This window comes from Chiloscyllium punctatum, chromosome 42 (genome assembly GCF_047496795.1).
Source record: "Chiloscyllium punctatum isolate Juve2018m chromosome 42, sChiPun1.3, whole genome shotgun sequence".
NCBI lineage: Eukaryota > Metazoa > Chordata > Chondrichthyes > Orectolobiformes > Hemiscylliidae > Chiloscyllium > Chiloscyllium punctatum.
Window position 1 is genome coordinate 44,448,627 of NC_092780.1, and position 23,436 is coordinate 44,472,062.

Consider the following 23,436-nt stretch of genomic DNA (forward strand, 5'->3'; position numbering starts at 1 on the left):
CGTGGGTTTCCTCCGGGTGCTCCGGTTTCCTCCCACAGTCCAAAGATGTGCACGTCAGGTGAATTGGCCATGCTAAATTGCCCGTAGTGTTAGGTTAGGGGTATGGGTGGGTTGCGCTTCGGCGGGGCGGTGTGGACTTGTTGGGCCAAAGGGCCTGTTTCCACACTGTAAGTAATCTAATCTAATCTTAAAAAAAATGGTGTTTTAAAAATGAAAATTGTTCACAGAGTTTATGCTTTGCAAGTGATGATAAGATTGGAATCAAAATGAGTCAGTATTGGCATTTGGTAAAATTTGTAGAAAGACTGAAAGGTAGTTCCACGTAACTTAAGCAGTATAGAGTAGGTTGCGGACAATAGAATATGTGCAAGTCTTTTGAGAATGTATTCAGAATGAACACAAAGAAGTCAAACAAGGGATTAGGAGGGCTAAATGGGGCTGTGTAATGTCTGTGGCAAAAAAGAATTAAGGAAAATCCTCAGGCATTTTATTCATATATAAGGAGCAAGAGGGAACCTAGGGAAAGGGTAGGTCCAGTCAAGAAGGACTTGGTATTGATTTTCACAAAGGTGAAAGACATGGTGCATGAGGAGGCTCAGTATGTTGGTATTCTAGGAATTTTTTTCATTCATGGGAGGAAGTTGTTACTGGCATTTATTCCTCACCCTTAATTGTCCAGAAGCCAGTTAAGAGCAACCACATTCCTGTAGGTCTGGATTCACACCAGGTAAAGATGTCAATTTCTTGCTCTAAAGGACATTAGTGAACAACATGTTTTTTTTCTTGACAGTCAACTATAATTTTTTTGTTCATCGTTAGACTCTTAATTCCAGATTTTTATTGAATTCAAATTCCATCATCTACACAGGCGAGATTCAAACCCAGATCCCCAGGTCATTACCTGGGTCTCTGATTTAATAATCTCACAATAATACCACTAGGCCACCACCTTCCCAATGAGAATGGCAATAGGCATGTTAATATAAAATAGAAGGTGGTATTACGTGTTTTGAAAAGTATTAAGGTAGACAAGTCTCTAGGATCTAATGAAATCTATCCCAGAATGTTGAAGGAGACAGGTATGGAAATTGCAGGGACCTTGCATGAAATGTTTGTATCCTTTTTAGTTACAGGAGAGGTCCCAGAGGAGTGGAAAATAGCCAGTATTCTTCCTTTATTTAAGAAGTGCAAGAGGAATTGGCCAATTGTGGACTTGTGGTGGTGACAGCATCAGTGGAAGCAAGATGGCACCAAAGAATGGTGACATGGTTCTGGTGAAGGGACTTGAGATTGGCCGACTGCTTCATACTGGTGTTGATCTCAGCTTTGGAGTGGAAGAGCCTGGATCCAGCCCCTGGCTAACACTCAAGAAGAGCTGTAACGTTGAACTTTTAGTGTTACTTCTTCAGTTTTCTGTTTTGTACATAAGTACCTCTGTACCTAAAATGGTGCTGGTAGTTTGTACACTTTTCATGTACTCCTGGATCTGTGTACTTGATTACACATCATTTGATGAGTCACATGTACCTAAGTACAGTAAAAGGCTTTGTCTGCGAGCAATACAGGCAGATCATAGTTGGCAAGGACATGCAGATCATTGGGTGCTTAGAGTGAGGTATACAGGTTACAGCTGCACAGGAGGTGCACAAAGAAAGATCAACATTAACAAGATCAGCATTAGTTGAAGTTCAAAAGTCCCTTCAGCAGTCTAATACGAGTTGGGAAGAAACTGTTCTTGAACCCGTTGGTGCATGTGCTCAGGTTTCTGTATCTTCTGTCTGATGGAAGAGGTTATGAAGGTTAGATTAGATTTAGATTACTTACAGTGTGGAAACAGGCCCTCCGGCCCAACAAGTCCACACCGACGCGCAACCCACCCAGACCAATTCCCCTACATTTACCCCTTTGCCTAACACTATGGGCAATTTAGCATGGCCAATTCACCTAACCTGCACATTTTTGGACTGGTGGGAGGAAACTAGAACACCCAGACACGGGGAGAATGTGCAAACTCCACACAGTCAGTCGCCTGAGGCAGGAATTGAATCCGGGTCGCTGGCGCTGTGAGGCAGCAGTGCTAACCAGTGTGCCGCCGTGCGGCCCACTTACAATATTAAGAAAAATCTGAGATCATTACTGGGATGTGATGGGTCTTTGACAAGATCACTCATGGCACAAAAGATAATAAGACAAATGGGCTCCATGGTGAGCTGGTAAGATGGATACAGAATCAGCTTAGACATACACGACAAAGAGTAGCAGTGGCAGGGTGTCTTTCAGATTGAATATCTGTGATCAATGTATTCTGCGGGTATCAGGGCTGAGTCCCCTGTTATTTGTAACACACAAAAATGATTTGGAGGAGAATGTAGGTAGGTTGATTATTAAACATAAGGATGACACAAAGTTTGGGGGAGCTGAGGATAGTAAGGAGGATTGCACTGACCCTCCGACAGTGCGGTGCTCTCTCAGTGCTCCACTGACTCCTGGGATTGACAAAGTGCAGGAAACCTATAAAGAAATGGAGGAAAACATTCTGGCCTGAAGGTGAGGTTGAAACAATGTGGTTTCAAAATCCCCCTCCCCAGCAATGTCCAGGATATGGAAAACAAAATGGATGAACTCAGATCTAAACCTATCTACCAGAGGGAACCGCGAGAATGTTGTGTGCTCTGTTTCATTGAACAGAACATAGAACATGTATCTGACTCGACTACCACCACTGGCAGTCCATTCCACACACCCTCCACTCTTTATGTAAAGAACCTACCTCTGACATCTCCCCAAACCTTCCTCTAATTACCTTAAAAATTATGTGCCCTCCTGACAGCCATTTCTGCCCTGGGGAAAAGTCTCTGACTATTCACGCTATCTATGCCTCTCATCATCTTGTACACCTCTATCAAGTCACCTCTCATCTTTCTTTGCTCCAATGTGAAAAGCCTAGTTCCCTCAACCTTTCTTCGTAAGACATGCACTCCGGTCCAGGCAGCATCCTGATAAATCTCCTCTGCACTCTCTCTAAAGCTTCTATATCCTTCCTATAATGAGGAGACCAGAAATGAGCACAATTTCCAATTATGGTCTAACCAGGGCTCTATGGAGCTGCAGCATAAATTCTCAAATTCAATCCCCCTGCTAATGAAAGCCAACACACCTTACACCTTCTTAACAACCTGAGTGGAGACTTGACTCACTCCTGCCATTCCCGACTGTGTCCATAAGCTGACGGGTTCTCCATACATTGCATGGACTGCACGGCTTCCTCGGGTAAGGCAAAGGGTGGAGGGGTATGCTTCCTGATCAACACCACCTGGTGCTCAGATGTAGCGATCCTAGTGAGCTATTGCTCCCTGGACTGATGATACCTTGCAGTAAAATGCTGTTCCTACTACCCACTGTGACAGTTCACTTCCACCATCCTGACAGCAGTCTACATACCACCCCATCTGGATCTGAAGAATAGATATGACCTAAACCGCCATAAATACTCTATAGGCAAAATTCCCTAAGGCTTTATCGATCATGGTGGCGATTTCAACCAGGTCAACCTCAAGGAAGTGATGCCAAAGTACCACCAGCACTTCCCCCGCCCCATTCAGATGACCGAACCATCTGGAGCACTGCTACACAACTATCAAAGAAGCTACTGCTCCATCCCCTGCCCACACTTTGGAAACTCTGATCACCGCACTGTGTTCCTCCCCCCCAGTTTACAAGCAGAAGCTAAAATGGGAGGAGCCTTCACAAAAGGCAGTTCAATGTTTCTCCGAGGCTGTGGAAGACTGTCTCTGGGATTGTATGGAATTGGTGCACTTGGCAGTGTTTAAGTACTGAGCAGAAAACCTAGATGAGTAGGCTACCACCATCATGGACTTCATTAGCAAAGGCATAGTGGACTGCATACCAAAGAAGTCAATCTGAATGTTTCCCAACCAGAAACCTTGGATGAACTGGGAAATTGACACCCTACTGAAGACCAGATAGGCAGCATTCAAGTCAGATGGCCCAGATCAACACAGAGAATCCAGATGTGACCGCCGTAAAGCCACCAGAGATTCCAAGATGCAGTACTGGACCAAGTCATAGGCCCCAAACCTACCAAACAGTCTCCCGCTGCCTGTGGCATGGTCTAAATAACATAACAGGATACAACCTAGAATAGAGCAACATAGCGGACAAAGCCACATCCCTCCCTGATGTGCTCAATGCTTTCTATGCTCAGTTTGAGCAGAATGACAGTGGCACAGTGCCATCTGCCCTGAAAGCCCTGGTCACAACTGTTCCCTTGGTCACTGTTGCAGACATTAGCTTGGCCTTCCTGGGACTCAACCTAAAGAAAACAAGGGGCCTGGACAGTGTCCCTAGCCGAGCACTCAGATCCTGTGTGGACAAACAGGTGGAGGTATTCACCAACATCTTCAACATCTCCCTCCAACAAGCCAAATTCCCCATCTGCTTCACGAAGATCACCATCATCGCTGTACCTACGAAAGCACGTGCAATATCCCTTGATGATGACCACCTAGTGGCCCTCACCTTCATAACCATGAAGTGCTTTGAGAGGCTGGTCATGGCCCACATCAACTCCAGCCTCCCAGCCTGCCTCCATACCCTACAATAGATTACAATAGATGCAATAGGTCCACAGCTGGTGCCATATCCCTAGACCTACACTATTCCCTGGAGCATCTGGATAACAAGGAAACCTTTGTTTGACTCCTGCTCAATGGCTACAGCTCTGCCTTCAACCCCATAATCCCCTCCAGATTGCTCTCAAAACTCCATGACTTTGGTCTCAGCTCCGCCCCCTGTAACTGGATCTTCAGCTTCAAGAAGACCACCATCATTGCCGTACATGTGCAATGTCCCTCAATGACTACCACCTAGTGGCCCTCACCTCCATAATCACCAGGTGCTTTGAGAGGCTGGTTATGGCTCACATCAACTCCAGCCTCCCAGCCTGCCACCATACCCTTTAAATTGCCTACTAACGTAATAGTTGAAAAGTGTGGTGCTGGAAAAGCGCAGCAGGCCAGGCAGTATCCGAGGAGCAGGAGAATCAACGTTTCGGGCATAAGCCCTTCTTCAGGAATGAGGCTGGTGTGCCAAGCGGGCTGAGATAAAAGGTGGTGGGGGGGAGGAATTTGGGGGAGGGGCACTGGGAATACGATAGGTAGAAGGAGGTGAGGGTGATAGGGTGGAGAGGGGTTGGGGTGGAGAGGTCGGGAAGAAGATTGCAGGTCAAGAGGGTGGCGCTCAATTCGGGGGATGGGACGGAGATAAGATGGGGGGAGGGGAAATGAGGAAGCTGGAAAAATCTACATTCATCACGTGTGGTTGGAGGGTTCCTAGGCAGAAGATGAGATGCTCTTTCTCCAGGCATCGTGTGGCCAGGGTCTGGCGATGGAGGAGGCCAATGACCTGCATATCCTTGGAGGAGTGGGAGGGGGAGTTAAAGTGTTGAGCCATGGGGTGGTTGAGTTGGTTGGTCCGGGTTTCCCAGAGGTGTTCTCTGAAAGGTTCCACAAGTAGGCGGCCTGTCTCCCCAATGTAGAGGAGACCACATCGGGTCCAGTGGATACAGTAAATGATGTGTGTGGAGGTGCAGGTGAATTTGCGACGGATATGGAAGGATCCCGTGGGGCCTTGGAGGGAGGTGAGGAGGGAGATGTGGGCGCAAGTTTTGCACTTCTTGCGGTTGCAGGGAAAGGTGCCGGGAGTGGAGGTTGGGTTGGTGGGGGGTGTGGACCTGACAAGGGAGTCACGGAGGGAGTGGTCTCTCCAAAATGCTGATAGGGGTGGGGAGAGAAATATATCCCTGGTGGTGGGGTCTGTTTGGAGGTGGTGGAAATGACGGAGGATGATACGATGTATCCAGAGGTTGGTGGGGTGGAAGGTGAGGACCAGTGGGGTTCTGTCCTGGTGGCGATTGGAGGGGCAGGGTTCAAGGGTGGAGGTGCGGGAAGTGGAGGAGATGCAGTGGAGGGGAAATTGCGGTCTTTGAAGAAGGAGGCCATTTGGGTAGTTAGGTATTGGAATTGGTCCTCCTGGGAGCAGATGTGGCGGAGGCAAAGGAATTGGGAATATGGGTTGACATTTTTACAAGGGGCAGGGTGGAAGGAGGTGTAATCTAGGTAGCTGTGGGAGTCGGTCAGTTTATAGTAAATGTCTGTGTTGAGTTGGTCGCCTGATTTAGAAATGGAGAGGTCTGGGAAGGGGAGGGAGGAGTCTGAGACGGTCCAGGTAAATTTGAGGTCGGGGTGAACGGTGTTTGTAAAGTGGGTGAACTGTTCAACCTCCTCGTGGGAGCACGAGGTAGCGGCAATACAATCATCGATGTAGCAGAGGAAAAGGTGGGGAATGATGCCAGTGTAGCTGCGGAAGATGGACTGTTCCACATATCCTACAAAGATGCAGGCATAGCTGGGGCCCATACGGGTGCCCATGGCTACATCTTTGGTTTGGAGGAATTGGAAGGATTGGAAGGAGAAGTTGTTAAGAGTGAGGATCAATTCAGTCAGTCGAAGGAGGGTGTCAGTGGAAGGGTACTAGTTGGGTCGGCGAGAGAGGAAGAAGCGAAGGGCTTGGAGGCCTTCGTGATGGCAGATGGAAGTGTATAGGGGCTGGATGTCCATGGTGAAGATAAGGCATTGGGAGCCGGGGAGGCGAAAATCATGGAGGAGGTGGAGGGCATGGGTGGTGTCCCGAACATAGGTAGGGAGTTCTTGGACTAAGGGGGACAGGACAGTGTCGAAGCATGCAGAGATGAGTTCAGTGGGGCAGGAGCAGGCTGAGACAATGGGTCAGCCATGACATTCTGGTTTGTGGATTTTGGGCAGGAGGTAGAAACGGGAGGTGCGGGGTCATCCACTGCCTCCAACCTCATAGTCCCACAACCCCGCACCACCCGTTTCTACGTCCTGCCCAAAATCCACAAACCCGACTACTACCCGATAGAAATTCGGTAAGTCCATAAGGGCCCTCACCAACTTCTACAGATGCACCATTGAAAGCATATTGTCCAGGTGCATAATGGTCTCATATGGTAACTGCTCTGATATGGTCATAAAAACTCCAGAAGGTATGTGCGCAGCCCAGGCCATCATGGGAGCCAACCTTCCATCCATGGACTCCATGGGCGGCACGGTGGCACAGTGGTTAGCACTGCTGCCTCACAGTGCCAGAGACCCGGGTTCATTTCCCGCCTCAGGCGACTGACTGTGTGGAGTTTGCACATTTTCCCCGTGTCTGCGTGGGTTTCCTCCGGGTGCTCCGGTTTCCTCCCACTGTCCAAAGATGTGCAGGTCAGGTGAATTGGCCATGCTAAATTGTCCGTAGTGTTAGGTAAGGGGTAAATGCAGGGGTATGGGTGGGTTGCGCTTCGGCGTGTTGGTGTGGACTTGTTGGCCCGAAGGGCCTGTTTCCACACTGTAATCTTATCTAATCCAATCCATTTACATGTCTCGCTGCTGAGGAAAGGCTGCCAACATCATCAAAGACCCATCGTACCCTGGTAAAGATCTCCTACAATCTCTTCCATCAGACAGAAGTTACAGAAGCCTGAACACAATAGGTTAATGGACAGCTTCTTCTCAGCCATTATTAGACTACTGAATAGACTGTCTAGCCTCAAATAATGCAGGTCTTGCTAACGTTGATCTAGCTTTCATGCCATATGTAATGTAAACTTTCTGCATCTATCTAAATATTTTGTTCTGTACATCCTTGCTTACTATGATTTGCCCATATTGCTCATAAACAAAGCTTGTCACTGTACTTTGGCACCTGTGACAATAAATAAATTGATCAACAATCAAGAATGTAGATAAAGCTAGAGACCTGGGCAGAGAAATGGCAAATGAAATTTTAATCTGATCAAATGCAAGGTGATGCATTTTGGGAGATCTGATGCAAGAGGGAAGTATACAGTAAAAGTTAAAACTCTGAGCACCAACATTCAGAGAGATGTAGGTGTACAGATCCACAATTCCCTGTAAGTGGCAACACAAAGACAGCATATGACATGCTTGCCTTCATCACTGATATCAAAATTAGCAAGTCATATTGGAGCTATATAGAGCTTGGAAAACTGCAGATAGGTCTGGTCATTACCAAGCTATCAGAAGGATGTGAGGCTTTAGAGAGGGTACAGAAATGTTTTGCCAGGATGTCGCCTGGTTTGGAGTGTTTTAGCTATAAGGAGGAATTAGACAAAATGGTTTGTTTTCACTTGAACATTGAAGGATAAGAAGCAATATGAATATAAGTTTAAAAAATTATGAGAGGCATGATAAAATAGATAGAATAGATAGAATAGAATAGAATCCTCACAATGTTGCAACAGGCCATTCAGCCCAATGAGTCCACAATGACCCTTGGAACAGCATCCCACCCAGACCCATAGGCAGAGTCATAACGTCAGAGTCGTAACATCAGAGTATTTTTGCCAGTGAAGAAATGTTAATTACTAGGAGACATAAATTTAAGATAAAAGGGGATGTGAGAGGCTGTTCTTTTACACAGAGAGAGATAAGTACCTGGAATGTGCTGCAGAGGAAGCAGTGGAGATGAATACAATAACAACTATGAATAGATAGGGAATAGAGGGATATGGACTGTGTAGAGGCAAAAGATTTTATGTGTCTGCACAGCCCTGGTGGGCCAAAGGGCCTGTTCTTGTGCTGTACTACTCTTCATTCTTTATTCTTTAATGTTCTTTGAGTCTGAACCTAATGACTGGAGGGAAATGAAGTAGATATGTGGACATGGCTTACGTCCTTACTGAAAGGGGGACAAGAAATGGCCTTGACACTGACCTTTCCCAACTAAAGTAAAATCGGAGGGAGAATATCTCGTTAGCTGGATACCAATTAGTTGATTATTAATGAAGATCTGAGTCTTTCATGTCTCCTTCATACAATTTACCAAAAGGCGACTCTGCTGGATACTGATGGACCATGATTGGAGTTTGGTAGATTTCAAAGATGCACAGTCTTTGAGGAAGATATAATGGACTTTAACAGTATAAACAGTATATCCACTTTAACAGTATAAACAGTATATCCACTTTAACAGTATAAACGCTGCAGGATTTTAATCTGGAGATTCTTTATTCAATGCCCACATGTTGGATTGTGTGAATAAGTCACATCTGGATAGGCACCTGAAGGGCTTCTCAAAAAGAGACATCTCTTGAATTAAAATAAATCTCGGTAGCAGCAATCGTTTCCAACAGCGAAATGGGATATTCTGCAATGTTACAAAGGATGGAAGACTCAATGGTTACAGCATTTTGAGATCATTCAGATAAAGGGCACAGGCATCTGCACAACAGGAGTGTTACAAACAGAAGGAATAAGCATGAAGGATTCTTATCAAGCATCCGAGAATATTCAAGGAACATTTAATACTTGCATTCGGATGAGACAGAAAATAACATTGTGCAGAAGTGCCCAAAGCAGAACAGCAGGGTTTTTGAAATGACATGTGACACAGAGAATTTGGAAGTTGAAGCTGATGATAATAATCAGTCTGAGAGAATTGTACTAGTCACAGTTGTTTTTGTCCAGTAATGAGCGTATTAGTCATGGATTCATTTAATTGTATCGTATTAGATAGTGGTTGCATGTTGATGATGTGTGGACAGATTGTTAACATGTTATTCACACAGTAATACAGATCAGAGTGAGGTCAGAGAGTAGAAACTTCTGTATGTCTCAAGTTCAGCAATGCTATATAACTGGAGTAAACTTTTTTTTATGTAGTCCTTAGTGAGGTATCCTTACTGATCAACATGCCTTCCATGGAAAAATAACAATTAAAAATAAAGACAGAAAATGACAGAGCAATCATTTTTTGGAAAGTTAGTGCACCGGAATTTTAATCCAATCAGGCGTTACCGCGCCCTCTTAACAAACTCCTGACCTTCCTAATCAGAATGCTAATGGCATCAGGTGGCATGAATCGGAGAGGAAAGGGAACAAAATTGTCTGACATCAAAAACAAAATTTTCTCTTTTAAGAAGAACAAAATTGCCTAAACCTTTTGGTGTTATTTCACTGCTGTTTTGATGTTATTGTATTCGACTCTGTGTGCAAATCGAACAACTGGAAACAGAGAGGATTTAATGATGGTGGTTAAAAATGAAATTTGCCATGGATGGTTTGGTGATGAAAGAAAGTATTCAGCTGTGTGTGAAAGTACTTCTAGGTATAAAAATGAACAAATGTATCTGAGGACACTTGTGGTGCAGTGGTAGCAACACTAATCTTTCAGCCAGGAAGTCTGGATTCAAGTGCCACATGCCTCCAATATATTGATTGCAAAATATAGAACAAAATTGTCTTACACAGTGTTACTATTCCGATCTCTGAACCAGGAGATTCAGGCTCCACCCTTTCCAGATACGTGTAATTTTTTTGAACAATTTGATTAGAAAATATTAAAAAAGTGAAATTGTCTTAAAAGTATGCAGACTATTTACTCACCCATCTCGTCATACACATGAGCAATGGATATTGATGATTAATTATGCTCTTTGAGAAGATTAGTGAGAAATATGATATTTGTAAAATGCATCACATATGCATCATATCTCATTCGAAGACCAGAATCTTAAAAGGGTCAAAGTTTCATGGGCAATGGTGAGAAGTATCAGGCAAAAAGTGTGGTGTGGCTAATCTTAATGTCAAGATCATCCTGTCCCATCAGTTCTGCTTTTCAAAGGTGTGGAGTGAAATTCTTCTGTGTGCAAGAAGTTACCAATTGATTAATACTCATTAAGTTAATTGTTGAGGACTCAATTCACATCATTAATATTCCAGTTGTAATCTTACCAAACAAACAAGCCATCGGGAAAACACAATATAGAAACTAGACCAGATACAACTCACTGCTCCTTCCAAACATTCTCTACTTTGCACAATCAACAAGCACCAGCCAATGAACACACCCATCACAGAGACTGGCACCTGGCTTTCTGGGTTTCAGTGTACTGGGAACATCAGCTAAATTTCTACCTGACATTAGGGTGGGTAGGGACAATGCCAATGATGAGCTTAGACATGTAAAAATATGAACTTTGGATTGATCGACCATGTTGTGTTATGTATCATCTACACCTTCAAAAAACTCAACATGCAAATAAGCCAAGTACTGAGATGATATCACATGACCCGAGGCCAGACTGTGGCTCTCAAACCACAGGCTGTGTCTGGAGATGACTGTACTATTTCCTCCTGTTATAGGGAAAATCACCAGTCTCGGAGTCAGATTGGGATTCGGTGACAGAGTTATGGCTGGCACGTTAGCACAGTGGTTAGTACTACTGCCTCACAGCGCCAGAGACCCGGGTTCAATTCCCGCCTCAGGCAACTGACTGTGTGGAGTTTGCACATTCTCCCCTTGTCTGCGTGGGTTTCCTCCGGGTGCTCTGGTTTCCTTCCACAATCCCAAAATGTGCAGGTTAGGTGAATTAGCCATGCTAAAGTGCCCCTAGTGTTAGGTGAAGGGGTAAATGTAGGGGGGTGGATTGCGCTTTGGTGTGGACTTGTTGGGCTGAAGGGCGTGTTTCCACACTGTAAGTAATCTAATCTAATCAATGTTTATTGTACAAAGAAACTGGAGCTCCGGGGACAGAGAGACGTCCGGCAGCATGGCTGTCAGCTGCGAGTCTTCTTTTCCCCTTGGAGCACATGTCACGATACTTTATATATTTCTTGGTATAATAGTCCAAATATCAAGTCATTGTTTGTACAGCATGGTTTGTTTACAGAAAACATTACAGAATCATTGTCAGTTTCAGAGGAATGTTACAGAGTCATTGTCAGTTTCAGCAGCTATGCAAAAGTCCATTCCTGCATAGTAGTAGTCATGAGCCTTCTTCCTGAGAAGGAAGATCGTTTTCCATTTCTGCAAATCTAAGGTATTATTCTCAGGTGGTTAACATTTCTATTGAAGATGGTGGCTGGACTCAGACACTTCGGCGGGCAGCAGATGTTACTGATGTGTATTCTTTCCCCCACCCGCCTTAAACTAATAATCTATGTTCTGTGTCTATTGTACTGGTATCCTGTTTGCCTGAGGCAATATATGTGTATGCTTTGCTGTATTTTTCCACGTAATGGCTCAGTGCCCATCTTGTGTGCTAAGTGACCGACTTATGGCTCAGCGGTCATCTTGTGTCTGTGTGCCCAGTGTCAGCATGCCCCATGTCAACGCCCACTTCACTTCAATTTAGCTGTAAGTAAACCGATCAGTAATCTTCAATTGAACTGAGTCCATATAGCTCATAGTGTCACATTTCAATAATAAAAAAAGAAAGAATCTATAAGGTTAAGGAAACATTTAAAAGCTATCGGAATGAGTATATGAATGGGAAGGGTTAGAGGCATATGGGCCAAATGCTGGCAAATGGGACTAGGTCAGCTTAGGATAGCTGGTTGGCATGGATAACTTGGACTGAAGGGTCTGTTTCTGTGCTGTGTGATGTTATAACAAACATTTGACAAGGCCCTTGAGGAGTCTAAAGAAAGCAGAAAGTAACTTAAATAAGAAATTAGGAAGACAAAAGGAGCCATGAAATGTCTTTGCAAATAGGATTAAGAAGAATCCCAAGTCTATGTATATTAGGCGCAAGAGGGTAACTCGGAAAAGAGTACATTCCACTTATGGACAAAAGAGGGAATTGATGAATGGAGCCAGAGAAATGGGTGAGCTCCTTAATGAGCACTTCACATTGGTATTCACCAAGGAGAAGAACGTGTATGATGGTAAAATTAGGGACAGTAAATTGATAATCTGGGGCATGTCTATATTAAGAAGGATGAGGTATTGAGTGTCTTGAAAAACACTGAGGTAGATAAGTCCCCAAGGCATAATGGGAGCGATCCTAATATACTGAAAGAGGCAAGAGTGGAGATTGCTGGGGCCTTGATAGAAATCTTTGTACATTCTTAACCAAAGGCGAGATCATCGAATCTCGATGTTGTGGAAGCAGGCCATTTGGACCATCAAGTCTACACTGATCATCAGAAGAGCATCTCAGCCTGACCCTCCGCCCCCAACCTAACCCATCACCCTGCATTTCCCATGGCCAACCCACCTATCCTATATTCCTGATCACTATGGGCAATTTAGCATGGCCAATCCACCTAACCTGTACATCTCTGGGCTGTGGGAGGAAACCGGAGATTTCAGACAAAACCCATGCAGACCCAGAGAGAATGTGTAAATTCCACCCAGACATTCACCTGAGGGTGGAATCAAACCTGTATTCCTGGCACTATGAGCCACTATACCACCACAACTCAGTTGAAATCCAGCAGGTATGGTCATTGTGGGGATTAAACCTATGTCCTTTGTGCTCTAACTACCTGAGCTAACTGACCAGCTATTTGATTAACTTTTCTTTTCCCCACTATCTATATCTTGTTCTCATGGTTTTGCTTTCTGTCAGAATTTACTTTTATTTTTGCTATTCACACCTACTCTGGATCGATGTTTTAACTCTTGTCCATAACCATTACTATTCCATTTGCCTTTTATTCTACTGTGATGAAAGTTTCATGATTTGTATATATCAATATTATTTTTGAGAGTTGGGTTTTAAAGTAGTGACATCTCGATGTTGGTTTATTAGTAAGAAGGGATTTACTAATTATGAGATCCTTCCAGAATCATGGTTTTAAACATGTATGTACCTCCTGGAGTATTCATGGAATTTGTTTGTATTGTGGGGATTTATGAAAGGATGCAAAAAAAATTAAAGATATTAACTTGGTTTTGGTTTTAGAATGATCAAAAATTGATTTTATTTTAACTCAACAATAAATGTTAATTTAGGAAAATCCAGAGATAGGAAAGCACTTTGGAGCAGTTTGAAGATGACCTGATCAAAGTTAGATACCAGGATAGTCTCTCTTAGTAAAATAGGAGATTGTACAGAACTAAAAGGACATAACTGAAAGAATTCTGTCTGTGTGGAGTTTGCTTGTTCTCCCCGTGTCAGCGTGGGTTTCCTCTAGGTGTACCAGTTCCCTTCCACAATCCAAAGGTTAAGCGAATTGGCCATGCTAAATTGCCCATAGTGTTCAGGGATGTGTACATTAGGTGCATTAGTCAGGGGTAAATATAAGGTCGGGGAATGGGTCTGAGTGAGATACTTTTCGGAGGATCAGTGTGGACTTGTTGAGCCAAATGGCCTGTTTCCACATTGTAAGGATTCTATGGTTCTATGAATTCAGTTTGCTAAACTTACAGACCAGGAACACTTAGTTAGAATCTGCAGATTATTTAAAGGACTGGAGGAGTTTAAGATAGGGAATGAAAGGATAGAGTTCATGCAGCAAGAATATAGGAAACTAGGCAGGACATTAAAAAAAAGGTCCTTGAGGGTAGTAAAATCTGGACTATTACTGGTGCCACGTGCTGGTGAGAATAGGAATAGGAGGATAGAGCGGATGAATGCGTGGGTGAGGAGCTGATGCAGCTGGCAAAGATTCACATTTTTGGACCATTCGGTAGAAATCATCTGTAATAGAAGGGTGGGTACCACCTGAATTGGAAGTTGACGAATTTCCTTGCAGGAAGATTTGCTAGTGCTACTCAGCAGGCTTTAAATTAGTAAGAGGGTGGGGGCAGGAATCAAAGCTGGTCAGAAGAAAGTAAAGGCTGGTACAGTAGGTAATGGAAGCAGGCAAGACCTTGGCAGAAAACAAAGTAAGACTGATGAATAAACTGCATTTAGTTCAATGCAAGCGGCCTGACAGGTAAGGCAGATCAACTTAGGGCATAATTGGGAACATGGACCTGGGCTATCATAGCTATTACTCAAGGATGGACAGAATGGGCAGCTGAATGTTTCAGGGTTCAGATGCTATAGGAAGGATAGGAGTGGCATTTTTGGTTAGGGATAATATTATGGTTGTACTTTGTGAAGATATCCCTGGGAAATTATTCAATGAAGTTAAATGATTGGAACTCAGAAATAAAAAAGGGATGATTACTTTGTTGGGAGTGTATTGTCAGCCCCCAATAGTGAGGGGAAATTGAGAAGCAGATATGTAAGGAGATCGCAGATTTCACAATGAGCATCATTGGCTCATTGGGCATTTATTATCTATTTATAACGGTCTTCACGGAGGTGGTGATGGTGAGTCCATCACAGTTTGAGTGGTGTACATACACACACAGTGCTGATTGGGAGGGGCATTTAGGATTTGACCCAGTGACTCTGAAGGAACAACAAAACATTTCTGGAACAGGATGGTGAGTGGTTTGGAAGAAAAGCTGAAGGTGTTGGGTGTTTCAATGTATTGTCTGACCTACTTGATCATATTGGTCAAGATTTTGCAAGATTTTGGGATTTGGAGCCTTGCTGAATTTCTACAATACAAGATGCTGCTACTGAGCTTTAGTATAGGAGGGAAGGGATGGTGAAAGTAATGAATGGTGTAGCAGCTTGCTTTGTTTTGGAGGGTGTTTAGCTTCATGAATGCACTTGGAGCTGCATTCATCCAGGCAAGTGGAGAGTATTCTTGCACAATCCTAATTAGTGCTTTGTAAGAGGTAGATCAGCTTTCAAGGGGCTTGAGGTGATTTACTCATTGTGGAAAACCCAGCCTTTAACATGCTCTTGTAATCACTGTATTTCTATATATGTTTATATTTATACTAGTTCAGTCAGGTTTTAATCAATGGTTACTATCAGGATGAGGGATTTGTTAATGACATTGACCAAAATACAGGCTCATAACATTTTGGATTTTTTAAAATGACTTAAGAACAGAAAAAGTGAGTTATGGCAATTAGGTGCCTTTCTGACTGGTGGATGGTAGATAATGTCATTCCCCAAGGTTTGATTGCTTTTCTGATATATATATTATAAACCCTAGAGACAGTGATAACTGGAAGTTTGAATATTCTTTTTAAAATAGCTGAATGGGGTGCCAGAACCATTTTATGTCCTAATGTAACAGAGTAAAAGCACTATTGAACAAATGTTTTAATAGACAACATATGCTTTAAATTATAGGTCAGTTGTCACAGTTTTGATCAGGAGGACGAAAGAAGGCTGCTCAAATAAAACCATGAAGGGAGAATTTAAAAACCAAGAAGAGGAATCACATTGTACTATGGGCCCCCTTTGGGTGGCACAGTGGCACAGTGGTTAGCACTGCTGCCTCACAGCGCCAGAGACCTGGGTTCAATTCCCGCCTCAGGCGATTGACTGTGTGGAGTTTGCACATTCTCCCCGTGTCTGCGTGGGTTTCCTCCGGGTGCTCCGGTTTCCTCCCACAGTCCAAAGATGTGCAGGTCAGGTGAATTGGCCATGCTAAATTGTCCGTAGTGTTAGGTAAGGGGTAGATGTAGGGGTATGGGTGGGTTGCGCTTCGGCGGGGCGGTGTGGACTTGTTGGGCCGAAGGGCCTGTTTCCACACTGTAAGTAATCTTAATGATACGAGAAAAGTGAAGAGCAAATGTACAGGCAAATTTCAGGGAAATGTAAAAGTAATAGAGTCATAATTGTAGGGGATTGCAGTTTCCCCAACATTAACTGAGGTAGTCACAGTATAGAAGGTTTAAAGGCGGCAGAAATCTTACATCCAGGAGAGCTAATATTAGGTAACAATGCTAGGCAAGTGATTGAAATAACAGTGGGGTAGCATTTTACAGACTGTGATCATAATTCTGTTAGATTCAAAATTGTTACGGTAAAGGACAAGGACTTGACTGAAATCAAATTTCCCACCTGGAGGAAGGGCCAGTTCTTTAATAAGATCTTTAATAAGATCAGACATGATTTGGACTGGGAGCCAACACTTTCAGTTAAATCTGTCTCAGATCAGTGGGTTGAATTTAAAGAACAAAGAACAAAGAAAATTTACAGCCCAGGAACAGTCCCTTCGACCCTCCAAATCTGAGCCAATCCAAATGTACTGTCTAAACCTGTCGGTCAATTCCTATGCATCTGTATCCCTCTGCTCCCCACCTACTCATGCATCTGTTCAGAGGCATCTTAAATGAATCCACCGTGCCTTCCTCTACCACCGCTGCTGGCAACACGTTCCAAACGTCCACCACCCTCTGTGTGAAGTACTTGCCGCGTGTATCCTCCTTAAACTTTCCACCTCTCACCTTGAAAGCTCGACCTCTCATTATTGAATCCTTCACCCTGGGAAAAAGCTTGTCTCTATCCACCCTGTTTATACACTTCATGATTTTGTAAACCTCAATCAGGTTCCCCCCTCAATCTCCTTTCTTCTAATATCCTAATCTACTCAACCTCTCTTCATAGCTAGCATCTTCCATACCAGGCAACATTCTCGTAAACCTTCTCTGCACCCTCTCCAAAATGTCCACATCCTTTTGGTAATGTGCTGACCAGAACTGTACACAATATTCTAAATGCAGCTGAACCAATGTCTTGTACAATTTTAACATGACTTGCCAGCTCTTATATTCAATATCCCATCCAATGAAGGCAAGCATACTATATGCCTTCTTGATCACTCTATCCACCTGTGCAGCAACCTTCAGAGTACAATGGACCTGCACTCCCAGATCTCTCTGCCCATCAACTTTTCCCAAGCCTCTTCCGTTCATTGTATAATTCACTCTAGAATTAGTCTTGCCGAAATGCATCACCTCACATTTGTCTGGAGTGAAATCCATCTGCCACTTTTCCGCCCAACTCTCCAGTCTATCTATATCCTTCTGTACTCTCTTGACAGTTCCTTATGTTTTCAATCTTTGTGTCATCTGCAAATTTGCTGATCATACCAACAGTGCCCTCTTCCAGATCATTTATGTATATCACAAATATCAGTGGCCCCAACACTGACCCCTGTGGAACACCACTGGTCACCTTTCTCCATTTTGAGAACTCCCTTCAACTACTACTACTCTGTCTCCTGTTGCTCAACCAGTTCTTTATCCATCTAGCAAGAACACCCTGCACACCATGTGACTTCACTTTCTCTATTAGTTTACCATGGGGAACCTTATCAAACGCCTGACATCAACAGCCCTTCCTTCATCTATCAACTTGGTCACTTCCATGAAGAACTCTATTAAGTTGGTAAGGCACGATCTCCACCACACAAAACCATGTTGCCTATCACTGATAAGTCCATTCTTTTCTAAATATTAATAGATTCTATCCCTCAGTACCCTCTCCAGCAACTTTCCCACCACCGACGTCAGGCTCACTGGTCTGTAGTTACCCAGAATATCATGGACTTGTCTTCTCTTGTAGCCCCAACAGGGGTTTGTGGTGCATTACTTTGGCAAGTTTTCATCTGTAAAGTTATTAGGTGAAACATTCTCCAACCAAAGATAGCTGCCAAACCTTCCTTCTCTATCTGGGCATATTTGCGTTCATCATCAACCAAAGTGCAGGAAGCATACACTATCAGGCGCTCCGCTCTGTTGGGCCACCAGTGAGCTAACATGACCCCAATACCCTACAGGAACACATCGCATGTCAGCACAACAATCTTTCACTGAAGCTTGTGCTGGGCTAACACCTAGATGATGATAGCTGCTTCTTCATTTTCCTACAAGCTACTTCTTGGCTACTTGGCCATTTCTGAGGTTGACCCTTTTCAAATAGCACATGTAAGGGGAGCCAAGATGGAGGCTAAGTTACGTATGAATTTTCTGCCATAATTCACCAACCCAAAGAAAGATCTAATCTTCGGGACAGACTTGGGAGCTAAGGCTTCTTTGATCACCCTCACTTTATTTTCCAACGGATATAACCTGGTCTTGTCAACTCTGTTGCCTAAGTAGATCACTTGGGGTGCCTAGGACATACATTTTTACCTTCTAAGGCATACACCCACCAGGGAGAAACTATGCCCATGTTCTGCAAGTGCTCTTTATTGGTCTTCCCAGTTTTAACAAGTTGTCCAGATGAATGGCAACTTCCTCGACTGGACTGGTTTCATGATTCCTTCACTTTCCAGCCTCCTGATTTGCAAAGATGTTGCCAGGGTTGAAGGACTTGAGGGTTTGAGCTGGAGTGAGAGGCTGATTAGACTGGGGCTGTTTTCCCTGGAGCATCAGAGGCTGAGGGGTGACCTTATAGAGGCTTATAAAATCATGAGGGGCATGGATACTGTAAATAGACAAGGTCTTTTCCCTGGGGTGGGGGAGTCCAGAACTAGAGAGCATTGGTTTAGGGTGAGAGGAGAAAAATTTAAAAGGGACCCAAGGGGCAACATTTTTCATGGAGAGAATGGTCCGTGTCTGGAATGAGCTGCCAGAAGAAGTGGTGAAGGCTGGTACAATTACAGCACTTAAAAGTCATCTAGATGGGTATATGAATAGGAAGGGTTGCAAGGGGTATGGGCCAAGTGATCTAGCAATGGGACTAAATTATGTTAGAATATCTGGTCATCATGGACGAGTCAGACTTCAGGGTCTGTTTCTGTACTGTGCATTTCTCTCTCAGTATGTCTCAAATATTTCTGCCTTTACAGTTACCTTTAAGGCAAATGGCATAGGATGGGCCTTACAGAATCCCTGAACTGCTTCCTAGTCAACGTGTCAACAACTTGCCTCTTTTGATCATCTCTAGACCTTCCTAAAAACCCTCCAGGTACTTCATTAGGACTTCATGCAGACAGACATTTTCGAATTGAAAATATTGAGCCAATCAAGGTAAGTCTTTCTCAACCAAATCCCCCCATCAAGCTTTGGCCTGAGCCTTTCACTATAATCAGTGCTAATGGCACCAACTGTTGGCTCATGGGAGACCAGAACCGAGGTCATACCATTAATCTGTAATAATTCCTCAGTGTAGGTTCTCAGTCTGGCCGAGGTCTTATGCAAACCTAAGGGTTGGAGTCCACAGCAAATTTTGTTAAAGACTGGTTCTGCAATCACTGATGTAGCTACACTGGTATTTATCTCCACAAGAGCCAGGCAATGATTTAACCAGACATTTAGAACATAGAACATAGAAGATAGAACATTACAGTGCAGTACAGGCCCTTCGGCCCTCGATGTTGCGCCAATCTGTCATACCAATCTGAAGCCCATCTAACCTACACTATTCCATGTACTTCCATATGTTTTTCCAATGACGACTTGAATGCACTTAAAGTTGGCGAATCACCCCTCAATTTAAAGCTATGTCCCCTCGTGCTCACCATCACCATTCTTGGAAAAAGGCTTTCCCTGTCCACCCTATCTAACTGCCTGATTATCTTATATGTCTCTATTAAGTCACCTCTCAACCTTCTTCACTTCAACGAAAACAGCCTCAAGTCCCTCAGCCTTTCCTCGTAAGACCTCCATACCAGGCAACATTCTAGTAAATCTCTTCTGCATCCTTTCCAAAGCTTCCACATCCTTCTTATAATGTGATGATCAGAACTGTACACAATATTCCAAGTGCGGCCGCACCAGAGTTTTGTACAGCTGTAGCATAACCTCATGGTTTCCGAACTCGATCCCTCTGTTAATAAAAGCTAAAACACTGCATGGCTTCTTAACAGCCCTCTCAACCTGGGTGGCAACTTTCAAGGATCTGTGTACCTGGATACCGAGATCTCTCTGCTCATCTACACTACTAAGAATCTTACCATTAGCCCAGTACTTTGCATTCCAGTTACTCCGATCAAAATGAATCACCTTACACTTGTCCGCATTAAACTCCATTTGCCACCTCTCGGCCAGCTCTGCAGCTTATTTATGTCTCTCTGTAACCTACAACGTCCTTCGTCATTATCCACAACTCCATCAACCTTAGTGTCGTCTGTGAATTTACTAACCCACCCTTCTACACCCTCATCCAGGTCATTTATAAAAGTGATGAACAGCAGTGGACCCAACACCGACCTTTGCAGTACACCACTAGTGACTGGACTCCAGGATGACATTTCTCATCAACTACCACCCTCTGTCTTCTTTCAGCAAGCCAATTACTGATCCAAATTGCTATAACTCCCACAATCCCATTCCTCTGCATTTTGTACAATAGCCTACTGTGGGGAACCTTATCGAACGCTTTGCTGAAATCCATATACACATCAACTGGTTTACTCTCATCTACCTGTTTGGTCATTTGTTTTGATTGGTTCTGATTTGGATGTTGCTAAGCAATTTCACATGTGAAGCCCCATATAGGTGGATTTTCCAGGGTGTGCACTCTCCTAGATACTGGTCTATGAGTTCTCTTACTCAGGCCTCCTTTGTTGCCTCAAGCCCTCAGACTGGTCGCAACTACAATGGCTGGCTGACCTGGATCCTGAAGAACATTTTAACCATTTGGTCAAGGCTTGGCTTTGTTTTGGGGCTTTGCTATGGACTGGCCTATGTCCCTGTGCTCAGAATATGCCCTGTATGAGGCTCTGTGATTGCTTACATTCAAGTGGTGCTCCCCAAGCTCATTCGGACAGGTGAGCGGGTCCACTTCCATTGGGATGCCCTGAAGTTCCCATGCTTCACTTGCCACATTTTCTAATGACAAAGCCGTTGTTGGGTCTGTTTGGAGTCCAGTTAGGCTTCAGCTAGTAGGCGCTTTAGTATGGTTATGTCATTAATCTCACATACCAAATGGTCCCTCAGCATCTCATTCAGGGTTAACCCAAGATCACATGCCTCTACAGTTGTCTTAAAGTCAAAAGATCCCTCAAACCGATCCTCGAACTGCAGAATAAAACTGATAGCATCTCAGAATAAGGAAAAGCTTGGGGTCGTAATATTCCTTAACTAAATCTGTCAACTCTTTAAATGTTTTTGTGTCTGGGGCCTCAAGGTATATTAGGCTCCTAATGTCTGAAAGTGCTGCGGGTCTGCAAGCAATCAGAAGAATTACTTATTGCTTTTCACCTGCTCCAATGCCATTAGCACAGAAAAAAGTATCACATTCTTTCCACATGTTGGGCTCAGTCTTCAATGGCAGGATTGAATGAGTCAAGCTTCCTGAATAAAGACATGATGCCAGAAATAGGAGCAAATTACTGAAGTTGCTGGAATCTGAACTGAAAACATCAAATGCTGGAGATCACAATTGGTCAGACAGCATTCATGGAAGGAGAGCAAGCTAATGTTTCAAGTCCAGATGACCCTTCATCAGAGTTCACATCAGCTCTGAAGAAGAATCATGTAGACTCAAAACATCAGCTTGCATGATGTCAGAAATGGGTAAAAACAATGACTGCAGATGCTGGAAACCAGATTCTGGATTAGTGGTGCAGGAAGACACAGCAGTTCAGGCAGCATCTGAGGAGCAGTAAAATCGACGTTTCGGGCAAAAGCCCTTCATCAGGAATAAAGGCAGAGAGCCTGAAGGGTGGAGAGATAAGCTAGAGGAGGGTGGGGGTGGGGAGAAAGTAGCATAGAGTACAATAGGTGAGTGGGGGAGGGGATGAAGGTGATAGGTCAAGGAGGAGGGTGGAGTGGATAGGTGGAAAAGAAGATAGGCAGGTAGGACAAGTCATGGGGACAGTGCTGAGCTGGAAGTTTGGAACTAGGGTGAGGTGGGAGAAGGGGAAATGAGGAAACTGTTGAAGTCCACATTGATACCCTAGGGTTGAAGTGTTCCAAGGTGGAAGATGAGGCGTTCTTCCTCCAGGCGTCTGGTGGTGAGGGAGCGGTGGTGAAGGAGGCCCAAGACCTCCATGTCCTTGGCAAAGTGGGAGGGAGAGTTGAAATGTTGGGCCACAGGGCGGTGTGGTTGATTGGTGCGGGTGTCCCAGAGATGTTCCCTAAAGCGCTCTGCTAGGAGGCGTCCAGTCTCCCCAATGTAGAGGAGACCGCATTGGGAGCAATGAATACAATAAATGATATTGATGGATGTGCAGGCAAAGCTTTGATGGATGTGGAAGGCTCCTTTAGGGTCTTGGATGGAGGTGAGGGAGGAGGTGTGGGCACAGGTTTTGCAATCCCTGAGGTGGCAGGGGAAGGTGCCAGAATGGGAGGGTGGGTTGTAGGGGGGCGTGGACCTGACCAGGTAGTCACGGAGAGAACGGTCTTTGCAGAAGGTGGAAAGGGGTGGGGAGGGAAATGTATCCCTGGTGGTGGGGTCTTTTTGGAGGTGGCAGAAATGTCGGTGGATGATTTGGTTTATGCGAAGGTTGGTAGGGTGGAAGGTGAGCACCAGGGGTGTTCTGTCCTTGTTACAGTTGGAGGGATGGGGTCTGAGGGCGGAGGTGCGGGATGTGAACGAGATGCGTTGGAGAACATCTTTAACCACGTGGGAAGGGAAATTGCGGTCTCTAAAGAAGGAGGCCATCTGGTGTGTTCTGTGGTGGAACTGGTCCTCCTGGGAGCAGATACGGTGGAGGCGGAGGAATTGGGAATACGGGATGGCATTTTTGCAAGAGGTAGCGTGGGAAGAGGTGTAATCCAGGTAGCTGTGGGAGTCCGTGGGTTTGTAAAAAATGTCACTGTCAAGTCAGTCGTCATTAATGGAGATGGAGA